This window comes from Phalacrocorax aristotelis, chromosome 1, assembly GCF_949628215.1.
Source record: "Phalacrocorax aristotelis chromosome 1, bGulAri2.1, whole genome shotgun sequence".
NCBI lineage: Eukaryota > Metazoa > Chordata > Aves > Suliformes > Phalacrocoracidae > Phalacrocorax > Phalacrocorax aristotelis.
The window spans coordinates 163,682,194-163,697,041 of NC_134276.1; the positions used below are offsets into that span (position 1 = coordinate 163,682,194).

At 46.5% G+C, this 14,848-nt stretch overlaps 1 protein-coding gene across 3 annotated transcripts in view; it reads right to left on the reverse strand.

The window, feature by feature from the left end:
• TCF20 (transcription factor 20) overlaps positions 1–14,848 on the reverse strand; it is a 138,073-nt gene that overhangs the window by 106,663 nt on the left and 16,562 nt on the right. The window lies entirely within an intron of this gene.

Sequence of the window (14,848 nt, forward strand, 5' to 3'; positions counted from 1 at the left end):
GCTTAAACCAGATTTTACTGGTAGGAACACCACCACAATCCAGGCTTTCAGGGACTTTACAAGGGAACCTGAAACATTACCAGCTGCAGTTGCAGCCTCCATACCCTCCTTCAGCCTGGAAAAACAACAATTAGCGCGTGTGTGTGTTAGTGCATGCATGTGTTTGCATGAGCCTGCAGTGCAAACATATACAATAAACAGAACGAGGAGGAAAGAGATTGTTGTTTGAAGCTCAAAGAAGCTATTCGTAAAAACCAGTGTGCAAGTGAGAATGAAACATAGGCAAGAATTACTTTCATCTTTCTGGGAGGGAGAGGGGGGCAGGGAATTAAGCACACACACACCCCAAGCAATGCCCAGGAAGAACTATGCCGCTCGTGATAAATGCACTTTTCTGGTTCTGTGAAAAATCTGACATAATGAAAGTACCTTGAATGCAATTACTGGCACTTGTTTAGCATGGCAGGGCATTGCACTGCCACTGGGCTCGCTCCTCTCTGCTCCCAATTAGCATGCCAAGTACTCCAGTCACACACATGGGCTCACGGGTCAGGGATTGGCGCGGAGGAGCAGCAACCAGCTACCTGCCCTCCAATGAGGGAGCGAGCGATGTGCTGGAAAGCTCCGGCTTCCTTCATTTTACATCCTCCCATCCCTATCACACTCTTTTCCTCCACTCCTCCAGGGTCTCTGGAGGCAGTGATAAAAACCGCAAACTCTCCCCCTCCTCTCTCAGCTGGTCTCATTCACGGCTCATGGCAGACCCAGTTTCCTCTGGGGACTCACTAATGAAGACGGCCAACGTTAATCTCTTTCCCCCTCCCTGACGGGTCGATTTATAGTTCCACGGAGAGTCCTGGATTGCAGCCAGAGGGCTTGACACATTCTTCTTGTTCCAAGACGGAAGGGGGGGAAGAGACAGGCGCGCGCGCGCACACACACACTGAAGACACACGCACATTTATGATTTGGATTTAACTAGAAGATGCAGCTGGAAAACCTGCTTACCTGTTCCGAAACAGCAGCTGAAGGGAAGAGTAATCAACAGCGCTTTTGTATATATGTGTATACTACAAACATCTTTGTGTTTCCATAGCACCTCTTTCAGCCCAGAGACCCCAAATCACAGGGATCACTCCCTCATCACCAGGATGAAATAAAGCATCAGTTGTGTGCCAGCAGCATTACCCGTGAGTCATTAGGAGAGGAAGCGAATGATAACTTCTCCAGGATAAACGGCAGGGGGAGGGGAAGGGGAAATTTTACAAGGGCAGAAAGTAATGAACTGGAATCTGGCCAGGACACTGAGGTTATTGTCCCCTCGTCTCATGAAAAGTGCGGTGGGATCTTTAACAATCAATTGATCGAGGCCTTGGCTCTACCTCTCATCCATAAGAGGTTCCAGCAGTAGTTGCAGCTTCTCCAAGAGCAGTGCTGGTGCATGGGCTCAGAAGCAGCTCAGAGAGAAATGCCCCCCTCTGGTACCTGCCACCTTTCTATGGCGCTGCGTGGCATTGCCTGCACTGGAACTCCTCGGACCTGTCAGTCCCACAGCTGCACCTTCAAAGGAAACTGGAGAGAAGGAAAGACTCAGATATGTTTTACCACTGAGCTATAAGGGAGTATAGCTTCCTCCACAACAGCATTTCATTTTTTTCCCCATTTGGCAGTCGCTGCCGTAGCCTCACCACATCCCCTAACTTCACACTATTTGTTTGGTTCAGTTCCCCGTCCGCACACCGGACTTGCCCGCGATGACAGCACAGCTCTGCTAATAGGGTCAGTCAGTGAGCTACTGCTGCAGAGCCGCAGGGGAGCAAAAAACACTGGCTTTATTCCTGTAAGACCTATACATTACCTCCTAGCCCCCGCCCCCTCAGGAACCAAGTGGTGGATTTAAAAGGAGCACTGTCAAGTCATTTAGGCCCATTATTTTGCACTAGAAGAAATGGCCTTTACAAAGCTCAATGGAAGCACACTCTCATTCCATCTTTAAGTAATCTTGAAGGTTTCAATTGCAGGGCTGTAAACCACAATGCAAAAAAGCACAGACAAATAGATCAGATCAGATATGAGACTGCCCAGACACAGAGTTCCACTTGCCAAGCTGACTGCAGAGCAAAAATAGAAATGAACGCTGCACATAATTATAGTATTTTACATTTCCACTGCACTTTCCATCCTGAAAGATCCCCAAGTACACACACATGTGCATGCATGTGCATACAGAGAGGCAGGACACTGGGAAAATTCACTTGCTTGTGAAAGAGACCAAGAAATCGTGGTCCAGTAATAACAGCTTGTACTGAACCAAAGCTTTCATTAACACACACACACACACAAGCTCATAGAAAATCATTATAATGTGAAATAAGACTAAGCCAAGCCACAGCAATCTGTACATCAGCAGCTCTAGCACTTCTGCTGCTGCTCAGCATTTCCCCCAAAACAGAAGATTAGAAACTCATCTTTTATTATCTCTCACCCTGTTTCCCAGGGAAGCCCAAGGTGCCAATTCCACTTTGCTACCACAGGGCAACGGCAGCTCTGCAGCTGTCAATCCCCAGCATTCCAATCTCCCTCTTTCCAGTACTTCACAGCCTGTAAGCATGCACATCCTCAGCCCTGTGCACTGCAACAGCCCCATTTTGCAGACAGCATAGCATCCAAACAGGGCAACCAAAGCCAGGACAGTGCCCTAACCACGGTGCTCTCTTTCCCTCCTGACAAAAGAGCCAGTGTCAGGTTCAAAGCCTGTTCTTCACTTGCACACCACCCAAGATGCTCTGAACAAAGATGAAAAGAAGTGGGCCAGGAGAAAAAGAGCGCTGGAAGATAAGCAGGAGCAGAAACATGCCACTCTGGCAGAAACCTCTAACTTTCTCAGGAGGCTGGGAGGCAGGGGAGAAAAGAGCAGGCGCTAGCTTGAGCCTCAGCCTAGGATGCTGGGTCACTCCCTTCTCTTTCCTGCATGTCTGTGGTAAGTCAGTTTTGTCTTCCACATATTAAATACCTCATAGCAGTTTAAACTCCCATCTGAGCACACAGGCATTTCAATGTCGACTTGTGGCCAAGCATATGAAGAATGAGGGTAGGAAGTTCAAGAGGAGACAGAGAAGGCGGCGGCTCTGAGGGCACCACAGAAATGAACTGATAGGTCAGGAGGAGGGAAGGAAACAGTCTGAGGTTATGAAATGGTACAACAGCTGGCTAGATAGAGCTGGGATTTTTATTTTTTTTTTAATGAAAAACAGAAATCTCACCATCAATACAATGTAACCAAGTATAGTAGGGCAACTACCGGTTCAGTGAAGAGCACCCCTGCTAGCAACCTTAGCCCTTGCACTAGCATGAGGCTGATACCTGCTTTTGATGCCCCTCACAGAAGAATCCATTCACTTGGGGACATGCTGCAGGCATGTCTGAGGCTCAGTGAATGACCGGCACATACCCCTCCCAGTGGAGAATTTGGGGAAGGAAGAGATTTTGTCAAGGACACTGCAGCAACACCCTCCCCTCTACTCAGGAAAACAGCCATGGGATTCTTAGCGCCCAGAGAGGACTCCAGGTTTTAATAAGGTCACATCTGAAAGAGCCCCACATAATAAGCTGCATGGAAGTCAATTTATCGACCTCAGCACACAGGCCTAAGTCAAGCCTGCTGGGATTCAAAGTTGTGGTTGCAGGGCGCATAGGTAATTCATACCTCATGCTCGAGGCTGTCCCCTCTGGCTATAAGTGGGAGACCAATGTGATTTCTTAAAGTTCACTTAGTTTAATAGTCCAGTGCATTATTCAGGACTGCAAGGAAGAGCTGCTTAAAATAGGATTTTTATTTTGACAATGTCACTTTAACAACAAATAGCTGGGTGCTCAGCTCCCTTAGCGGGCAGACAGCAGGTGCTCAGCTGGCTGATTTAGCAGCAGCCACAACTGCCACCACAAGCTGCTGGGTGAAGTTAACAGGCTGCAATTCCCTACTCCCCGCGATGGGACTGCAGAATCCTAAGGAGGGGGAAGGACTAACAGGAGTCAGAGAAGAAGCATGGGGGCAAGCTTGGTGTGAAGGATTCTTAAATTAACGAACAAGCATCACTGTCACTTCATTGGGACACCCTTGTTGGACTGCGATGGGCACCCATGGCAGCTGCCTTCCCCCAGCCTTGTGTGCTCCTCCTCCTGCACAAGCGAATGAAACACCCCGGTCAGGAGACTCCTTTCCCCTCCCAGAAATAACATGCCTGCTTTTTACCTGCATGCAACATCAGCAAGATACTCCAGAGCCTTCTGAAACCCTCTCCAATGGCTTCCTTTTATGAAACCAAATCAGCGTCTTCAGCTCTGCCTTAGTAAACAACTAGGAAACACGAAAACCATGTTGCACAGCCTTGTGCTTGTAAAGTCTGCAGAAAAGCAGGGCTATGGCAACACATCTTAGCAAAGGGGATGGTACAGCAAGTGGCTTGTGGCATGAGATTGCTAGAGATGACCTTAAAATAACCTTTAAAATTAAAAATAGAAGGGTGCATGGGACTTCGGGGTTTCTTTTGCTCTAGTTTGGAGGTTTTGTTTTCTTTTTTAGAACATACTACATAAGGAAAATCAAGACAAAAATTCTGGCCATTTCCTTTACGTCCCCCATCTTCCCCATCTAGCAATGAAAGTTTTCTTCTAGGCTAAAAGGCTATAACAATCAGCAGACCACAAAAATTATGTCCTCCTAAACTGTGAGAAACTGAAAGCTGTGATGTTAAAAGGGAACGTGATTTTACTCAGCCCACATCAAATTCTGTTGGTCTTCACTTGCTTTTGCTACTGTCTATACCAAGACTTGTATTTATTCAGATGTTTTAAGCTGAAGACAGCCATTAGACTCAAAACTCTCTCACCTACAATGAAAGTATTGGAACTCACAGAAACATCCATTATACCTTAGCAGCAGTTCTCTAAGCCCCCCCAAAAAAATTAAAACCCAGACCACACATTACTCTTCATTATAAGCTTAGATATATCAGGTTTGATGACTACCATTTTTAAAATCCATCATGGTGGGGTGAAAAGGGGAGATAAATTGGTACAAGCCCAGTGTAAAACAAACATTCCCTTTGGGTCATCTTTAAAACTAATCTGGACACAATACTAGAAAGCACGCTTAAGGAGACAAACAAAAACCTTCCAACTGTTTTGTAAGAATACTATCAGTGGAAGAGGCCCAAGTAAAAATAATACTATATGACGGTATTAGCTGACTGTTATTGTTGGCTACTCAAGCAAAGTAGGGCTTCAACAACCCAGAATTTACAGGACTGGGAGCCTGGTGGGTCTCTGGTTTTGATTTTGTGCCAATTCACATTCACTCATGCTCTTGGATAAGTCATGATGCCGTCAGCAACTTCAGCCCAGCTGGAAAACTGGGTTAAGAAAGCAGTGGATCCTCACCGAAAACTAGGGCTTGCCTGCATGGGCACACACAGGAGAGGCAACCTGAAGCACTTTAAGCAGACAGGTAAAATGGCATTAAAGCCCTGTGTGGACAGATTTATACAGAACGTGTCCCTCATTTGCCTGCTTCACTACTAAAACAATTTTTACTAAATCAGCTGAAAGTTAATTTAAATCGAAATAAGGGTATGGTCAGATCAGCCAAGCAGTCTGGTCAGTGGGGGCTAACAAGTTGCTGTCCTTTCAGTTAGATATTGTTAGCTAACCATATGTGCTTCCAGTCTTCTGTAATGCAAAGAAACAGCATCCTCAGAGAAATCTCCCACAAACTGTTTTTGTGCTACTTAAAATCAGAGGGGACAGTTTGGCTGGGAGTCAGCAATCTGGTATGTTGGCAGGGGCAGGCTACCAACGATGTCCCTAGAGTTGCCAGTCTAGCACCATTCCTCAGCTCCAAAATTAAATATACAGTCAAACTTTCAATTTTCCCAAAAAAAGACAGAAATACAGCTTTGAACCTGCTGGGATGCTGCCTCAGGAACACCCAGAGATGTTGCCACCAAGAAGGGGCATTCATCTGCAGCAGGATGTTTTCCAGCACCACAGTCACTTGACAAAAATAAGAAGCCAGGCGAGGGTTGTTGGCAACTCTTATGCATGCTAATGCAGGACTGAGCAGGGACTCAAGAAAACGACTTCCCAACTTCTTCCCAACAGTGACCCCAGCCGTGCACCTGCCTCAAGAGATGCTGGCATGCCTTTATGGCCTTGATAAGAAGATGCCTCTCATGCACTGGCTTCCTCACTTGGAGGAGGAAGCCTCCCAGACCACACGGGCTCAACACTGGGTGGACAGACCTCCTGTGAGTGGACACGGAGAGCTGAGCTCGTCACTGAATACAGGGGAAATAAAGAGCTAGCACAGTAGGTGTTTCCTGATGGACAAGTTGCTGGCACCAGGGAAAGAACTGATTTAGTGTCTACCTGATTTTCTGTCCTTCCCGCCCCAGGGTTACATCACTCTTGATTGGGATTTTGTAAGAGTGAGAATGCAAGGATAGAAGAGAGATGTCACTGCTCCCCCAACCCTCCTGCATCAGGAGACGGCTGGGGGTGGGCTCAGCCCACCGTACCCATCCATACCATAACCCCTTTCAGCCAACCTGTCAGTGTGTCACAAGGGCCATCCTCTCCCGGCTGTTCTATCTAATTGGCATGCACCAGTGCCAGGGATACTCACTCCTTGCTCTCTCCCCCTCACCAGGGCTATGCAGCATTAATTCTCTGCCAGCAGCTCTCACTCTCCTTGTGTGTGTTGTTCTTCGCGTCTCCACCAGGCACACCTCTGTTCTAACCCACCGTCCCACACCGCAGCCCTGGCCGCTGGGCTTCTGACCCCCAGGACCCACAGCTGCCCCAGCCCAGCTGCCCCCCCAGCCCCGGCAGCACTCTGCCTGCGTTTAGAACAGGAAAGCAGCAAAACAACCCCATTGCCCCGGGGAGCCAGCTCAGACCACCAGCCTCATCCTGCCTGCAGTTTAACTAGCACGTTAAGGCTGGAAGGGGAAAATGCTCAGCACTGCACCCCCCCCATACCTTCTCCTGCAACTCCGCCAGCTCCCTCCCCTCCCCAGCTCCCCACTGTAGCGTAAACCCTTTTGTTTCTCATCAGAAATACAGCCATTATTTCAGAAAAATCTCTCCCCTCACCACTGGCAGAAATACCACAGTCTGAGACAGTAGCTCTCTTGATGATCGCAGACGGTGGAATATTCCAGAAGAAGAGGAAGATTTGGGGAAGGGGAGGGGAGGAGGTATCTGGGATCCAATCTTCTTCCTCTCCCTGCCAACCCCACTCCATCTCCAGCAGATTTCATTTGTATCATTAGGATTTCTGTGAAATTTTCACCCAAACCTCCCCCTCTCCCATTTCAACTCCTGGCTAAGCTCAGCCAAAGGTGCAGAAGAATAACACGCTGCTCCACTTTTCTCTCAGGCTGGACAAATAAGTCTTCAGCTAGCCACATGCAAGACATTAAAAATATATTAACATACCCAGCAGGGTCTGTCACTTTTTATTTCTCCCCCCAGCGCCCCCCCCCTTCTTAAACACAGAGAAAGAAGAAATCTTGCCACAGTAACAAGAGGTTTTCATCAAGTCTCATTACCTCAAGCACAGCCGCACACCACAGCCCCCACAGAGAACAGCCTTCGGTTCCCGCTGTCATTAAAGGAACGAAGATCTTAAACAAAAATTAAACCCAGGACAGCATGAAGTTGGGAGCACACAAACCAATAAGGCAGAGAAGGGTGCGCGAAAGCCGAGTGGAGGAGCAGGAGCAGAACCACCAGACAGGGCTCCACTCAAGAGGCTTGGGAGGGATGAGGCAGGTTAAACGTGTCCTGCAGAGCAGGGCAGGGACAAGTGTTTTCAAAGTTTCAAGACGGCATCCAGAGGTATGCTATATTTCCCAGAAACTTCGTGGCACAGCAACATAGTGGAACATTATTAAGGCTCAGGGTAAAACCAGACCAGCAATTACAATAACCTACAAGCTTTTTCTTCTAAGTCTGAGATATTGCACAACAAGCAGGATTTTGCACACTCTTTGACACGTGTCCATTTTTACTCCAGGGGGTCTTCAACCCCTGTGAATGGCATCATGGCCCGTGCTTCTCAGAGCAGCTGCACAGCGCATCTTAACCTGCAACAGCTGCTCTATGCCTGAAGCAGGTGGCTGCTGGTGCTACTAGTTTGGGAGGAGGGTTTGAAGGGTGGGAGGCTGCAACTCTACATTTAAAGAAGGGATTTCTATACCAGGGGTTGTTAGTCAAAACGCTATCAAGTCAAAGTGCCCTTAGACTGTGGTTTCTCAAGTATTTCTTTGGACAAATCGCTGGGTTAAGCAGCTTTCCTCTCCACCCTGGCTACTTTAATCCAGCTCAATTCCCTGATCCAGTTCAGTGTGCAGCAGCATGTTCAGCTGCACTGGCACAGCTGAACAAGCAGCACTGGAGCAGCAGCAGGGGCTGCTGAAAACACCACTCATAAAACTACACCCTTGGATTCAACGGGCATGGCACTTAGCCCAAGGAAAGCAAGACGCTGCATGCAAACCCCATGAAAACAAAGATAAGGGAAAAAGGATACTTCCTGCATGGCTAACTGGAAAGAGATGACCTGAGCCAAATGATGTAAAAAAGTAAAAAATCTGGTGACAGCATGGCCATGTTTTATGCACCTTTAGATGAGACGTAAGTTTTATTTCCCCCATTGGAATGGGGGAAAGCAAAAAGCTCTCCCTTGTGAAGCAGGCAGTACAGTCAGGAAAGACAGAGCTATGCAGGAGAGCCAACAATGGTAAAGCACCAGTGAAAGGTGAACAAGGACCTCTGAGGAACAAGGAAGAGGATGAGAGCCCACGGAAGCTGACGAGTGGGAACTGTGCAGGGACAACACAGAAATAACTCCCTGACAGAGCAGAGGAGCAGAAGGGAGCCAGGACATAAATTCGATTACATAGAGGTAGGATGGGAATGTAGAGGGATCCACCCTGGGCGCAGGGGGGCAGGAGAAACATTAAGGAAGCTACTTCAGACCTCTGGTGTCACAACCATTCCAGCCGTGAACAACTTAACAGGTCGTTATCTGAACAGTTCATACACTGTCTGGTTCCAGAGTAATTACATCCATTCTGAAAAAAGGCATCACATAATGAGTTCTACCAACATCACAGAAGCAGATAGGAGAGTAAACAAGATGTCTGACCGTACTAGGAACAGACCAGAAAATAGCACTTATTTCATAATGATATGACACAAGTCAAAGACATAATCACCTCTGCAGCACTGAAACATGCTCAACTCATCCTACCTTGGAAAGGGAATCCAAGGAATCGAGGGGGTTCAGCAAGCAGCAACAAAGAGAAGAGACTTGGAAGACAGCAAATGCTTATGAGAAGTCCACACATGCAAAACAACAGCTACGTGCTGGGGTGGGAGCGGGAAGTCTTCTAGTGTACCCAGACTATTACTCCACACCAGGGCTGCGACACAGTGGGTACATGCTCCTCTTCCCAGGAAACCCATTCATGCTCTCAGCCAGACACCACAACCTGGCAGTAACTGCCATCAGCCATGGGAGAGAGCCATCCCTTGAACAGAGCTAGGCAGACTCTTTCCCCACACCTGCCAGACTGGATACACTGCACGGAGAGTCTTCACTGCAGAGCCTCATGGTTGGTATTTCCACAGCCTCACAGACAAACAGCTTGGCTGGGTTGCTTTCCCTACCCGCTTCAACATAGGTGGCCCAAACTCTGTCACATAAAAGAAATTGAGACACCTGATTTCAGCCCATTGTAGGAATACACTGGAATACACTTACCCGCACTCCAGAATTTGACAGCAATGTAATTAGGTCAGGAGATAGCTGCACTGTAACAGATTCCTCGGACTTGGCTCTATCCAAGGTAGACACGCACACAAATGCTGCTTCAGCTTGTATCTGCTCACTTGCCAGCCTGGATTCTTGAAAATCTACTCCAAGCAACTAGCCTGTCTCAGATCACAACTTGATGTGGGCTCCCGGCTCCGTACTCCTGCTTCCAACAGCAGCGCTATGGACAGTGAGTATGAGCGAAGGTACAGCTGCCTGCAGCTGAAACAGGGCTGCAATAAATACCAGAGGAGAAGTGGGGGCAGGCTCTAGGCAGCACGTGCAACGAAGGCACTTGTATTGATGCAGGCTAAGGTCATCCCAGGGACCAGGACTTTGACACCCATGATTAAAGCGTAATCAAGAAATGTTTCCTGACAGTGAAGTCTATTAGGCTGTAGAACAGGCTCCCACGGGAAGCAGGGGAAGCCTCATCCCACTGTTTCTGTAAGGAGTGATGGGGCAGGCAGTAGAGAATTGAGCCCCAGAACTGGTGAGACAGTCTGATGGGGCCAGTCCCATAAGATGCCTCTTTCAGGAGTAACACCAACTTAAGAAATTCCCTCTGCCCCTCCTGCAACATCTCCTCCCCAGTTCTGCCAACATGTGCTTTGAAAGGCAGCACCGCGGACTAGATCACTGCAGCCTTGTCTTCTCACATATCTGGAGGGATTGGGTTTTTGACCCACATCAGGACACTGATGTATTTTACACCACGGTCCTACCAATGGATAGTGGTGGTAGAGGACAGGAATGTGAGGTGGGAGGTGAGGAAATAGGAATTTCTTAGGCCGTGCTATAGGTATCTTTTTACTAGCTATGTGCATGAATTCATACAAAGAAAGGCAGTGGAGGATGCAACTCAGGTGGAGGGCGTTAACTAAACCATGATATAGTATGGTCAGACTTGTGTAACTGGACCTGACCTAACATATATAGAAATTATTTTAATTTACAGCAGAAAACGTCCCTGTTAATAATATACATATGGTATCAAGTAAGTTTCTGACACACTGGGCTGGCACTAACTTAGTGGTTTAGGTCTGAAAGACTGTCTCAGTTTTGACTTTATTTGCCTCCTTTAAATGTGTCCTTTTAATATCTTTTGAATGGGGGAAAGATCAGTTTGCTTTTGAACTGTGCAGATTGACAAGAACACATATTTTGCCCCATTTAAAGCTAGCAGACGCCTATCTCCCTTTTTGGTTTTTTCCTCCTTTTTTTGGTTGGGGATGGGGGAAAGGAGGTGTTAAGAACATCACAAAGTTCAAAATTAGTGTTGCAACTTGTAACACACTTCCCCCTCTCCCACAACACTGGTTGCAGAAGCTACCCACGGCTGACACTACTCATGAAGCTCCATATGGTTCTGCTTCCCTTCATTTTTCCTCAGCCTGACAAACTTTGGCACTGCTCAGGTTTTCCTGGTCCTTAGGAAACCAGGAGAGATTCCAACAATTCCAGCTTCTCCTTCCTTTGCTTTTACAAAGCTGCCATGGTGCCATCTATGAAAAACATACTGTAATGGCAAAGCATAAAGGCAAATTTGTCTGAACATCACCAGTGCTGTAGAATTTTTCATATTGCATTTAGTATTGGTAACAATTACTGGCATTGCATTAGAGTTGAAGGACTTCAGTAACATCAGGGTCCCTCATGCTCAGTACAACATACACATACAGTAACAAATATCTGTGCCTGACTAACAAGCCAGCAAAGTTATTTTATTTAAGGTAGAAAGGCTTCAAAATGGAGTGTAATTTTAAAGCACCCATGAGTTGACAACAGTTTGTACAATTATCACAAACCATTCAAAGAAAGCTTGCAGTACACCCGGCAAGTAACCATGTACACAGTGTATGCACCATAACTCAGCAAGTGCTTTTTGCAGCTCCCTTCTACACTGAGTCATGAAGGATATAGATCATTACAGCCTCCAGCTACAGAGCTTTAGCTCACAGAGTAGCAGCTCACACTTTTAGCTCTGGAGATCCCCAGTTCAATCTGCTGCATGTCAGCCAAGAGGGCAGCTGTCATATAATTACAGCCACAACTTTGCATGTGAAAAAGTAGGGAGAGTGAACAGAGATCTTATTATAGAATTCCGGTTGCAACCTGCTGAACAGCTCCCTATTTAAAGTAACTTCTTGTAAAGAGGAGGGAGAGGTGGGGGAAAAAAGAAAAAAGAGGAAAGAGTCTTCCAACTCAGCTTCCCAATTCTCTCTGCTTTGCAGAAGAAATGAGTGCTGCTTTGCAAAAAGTCTTTTGTTACAAATGGACGTGTATATTAGACAAAGCACACAAGTACAGAGCCAGGAGTAAGGCTCTAGTCCCTTATCAGTCCAAAAAAAGAAAAAAAGAAAAAAAATTCTCACCAAGACATCTGAAGTCCAACAAGGCATCTTAGTTCAGAAAGAAACAATAACCATTCACCAGCAGCCAAGCCATTTGACTATGCAATTTAAGCACTAAAATTCAAGTTCAAGAAATCTTAACTCAGTTACACTTTGTTTTCTTCAAACCCGTACATGCAAGCTCTCAGGGAGACTTAACAAAACAGAGAATCCAGGAAGAGAGTATGTTTGAACTATAAAGGTATAAACCATGGCAAAAAAAATTCATTCTCATATGCAAAGATGTTTTAATGAGTGCAACACAAAACAATTAGACCAATTTTCTTCTTACCCATTAATCTTCCTGCAGATCCTTCTGCACACATACAGCAATTTTTGAGCCAAACTTTTTTCCAAGCCAAGATGTTCAAAACCAGAATTCAGAACAATGTAATCCAGTTTTAAAGAAACATTAGCTTTCCCCCAACAATTATTCTAGAAATCTGCCTTTCCTCAGTAAAGCTATTTCAGGTTTAAGATACAGATTAAACCCTCCACAGAACATTCTCCTCTCCTAGACAGTCCCATCCAACCATCCATGACCCAGCAGCACAGAACTTCTGGGTCCCCCATTGCCCGGGGTGAATCAACCCCTTTGGACACAGTAACAGATGGGAGCTAGCTCTCCAACTTCCTGCAAACTATTTACCTGCTTGCTAAGTAACACTCAGAGTAGACCAATCTGACTCAAACTGTTCAGTACCTGTCTGCAAGAACACAGACTTGCTGAAACACATCAACTAGTTCATGCACGCTATACCAGCAGCCCTTCAAAACTCCCCAAAACACAGTGCTGTGCTTCCAACACGATTTGAAGTACCACCCAGTAGGCAGCCAAGCTGGAAGGTGTTCAGGTGATTGCTAACACCAAGCGCAGGTCTGCAACAGTTAACTCCACAATTCACTAATACTTAGTGTTTAAACCAGCTGAATTCTCTGGTGACGCCCTCTCATCAGCCTCATTTCTGAAGACCCATTTTCATTTGGCACAGAGCATCTTCTGCTCCTCACTTCAAGCAAGACCTACTCGGGAAACACACAAACTACCTCACCACCCCTCTCCCTTTGGAGGAGGGCAAGGGAGAGAATTGAGGACACGAAGCCCAGTTTTGAAGAAAGCTATGTGCAGCTGCAGCAGCACAGAAACATTTGGGGTTGATTATACACACACAGCAAAACCCTGGCTGGGATCAGCCCACAGAAGGGACCCATAAAACGTTCACCTCTCCCTCACCTACTGCAACCAGGCAAAGCTCACGAACATCTGAACCACACTTGTTGCAAACATCCAATGAAAGCAATGCAACCCTATGAAGAGCTGACTGAAATGAGACACCGTTATGCTATTTTCTGGTATTATTTCTGTAAATTTAGCACTGCTAAAAGGTTCCAGATAGACATTTTCTGGAGCCCAAAATCCTTTGCCTACCCCGAGAAGATATGCAAAGAGAACAGCAGCAAAACATATACGTGCTTTTCTCATCTCTCCCAGCCTATCGAGGCTGAAATGACTGACAGAGGTCCAAAATGAGGGACACATAAATTATTAATATAGCACTAGTAGTCTCGCTGTTGCTGTGACAGTCTAAAGACTTAACAGAGGCAGGCTCTACAGGGAAATATTACTTTACTTCAAAATCATTCGTTCAGGAAACTTACATACTGAGGAGAAAAGAATCATTCTGCAGCACGCTCTGTCAAACCCCTCAGCTTTAAGACCCTTCATTTCTAAAGCAAAAGCAATTTTAACAAGAACAGGAAATGAACATGAAGCATAAGGCATTTCAGATTTTGAGTGAGCAACACTGGAACAGCATTACTTCTGGACACAAACCTTCTGACACATCTTCTTATGCCTGACCTGGTGTGCTGTTTTTGGCTGGGACAGAGTTAATTTTTTCCATAGTAGCTAGTACGAGGCTAGGTTTTGGATTTGTGCTGAAAACAGCGTTGATAATACAGGGATATTTTTGTTATTGCTGAGCAGGGCTTACACAGAGTCAAGGCCTTTTCTGCTTCTCACACTACCACACCAGCCTGTAGGCTGGGGGTGCACAAGAAGCTGGGAGGGGACACAGCTGGGACAGCTGACCTCAACTGATCAAAGGATATTCCATACCATATTACATCATGCTCAGCATATGAAGCTGGGGGAAGAAGAAGGAAGGGGGGATGTTCGGAGCGATGGTGTTTGTCTTCCCAAGTAACCGTTATGTGTGATGGAGTCCTGGAGATGGCTGAACACCTGCCTGCCGATGGGAAGGTGTGAATGAATTCCTTGTTTTGCTTTGCTTGCGCATGTGGCTTTTGCTTTACTTATTAAACTGCCTTTAACGTCAACCCATGATTTTTCTCACTTTTACACTTCTGATTCTCTCCCCATCCCACACAGGGGGAGTGAGTGAGTGAGTCGCTGTGTGGGGCTTAGTTGCTGGCTGGGGTTAAACCACAACACCTGGAAAGTCCATCCCACTTCTGAGAGCCAGATAAGTGTTTTGTCTCTGCACCCTCTCTGCTGAAACAGCCAAGTGGCATACCAGCAAGAGGATAATGGGTAGCTGTGCACGAGCAAGTG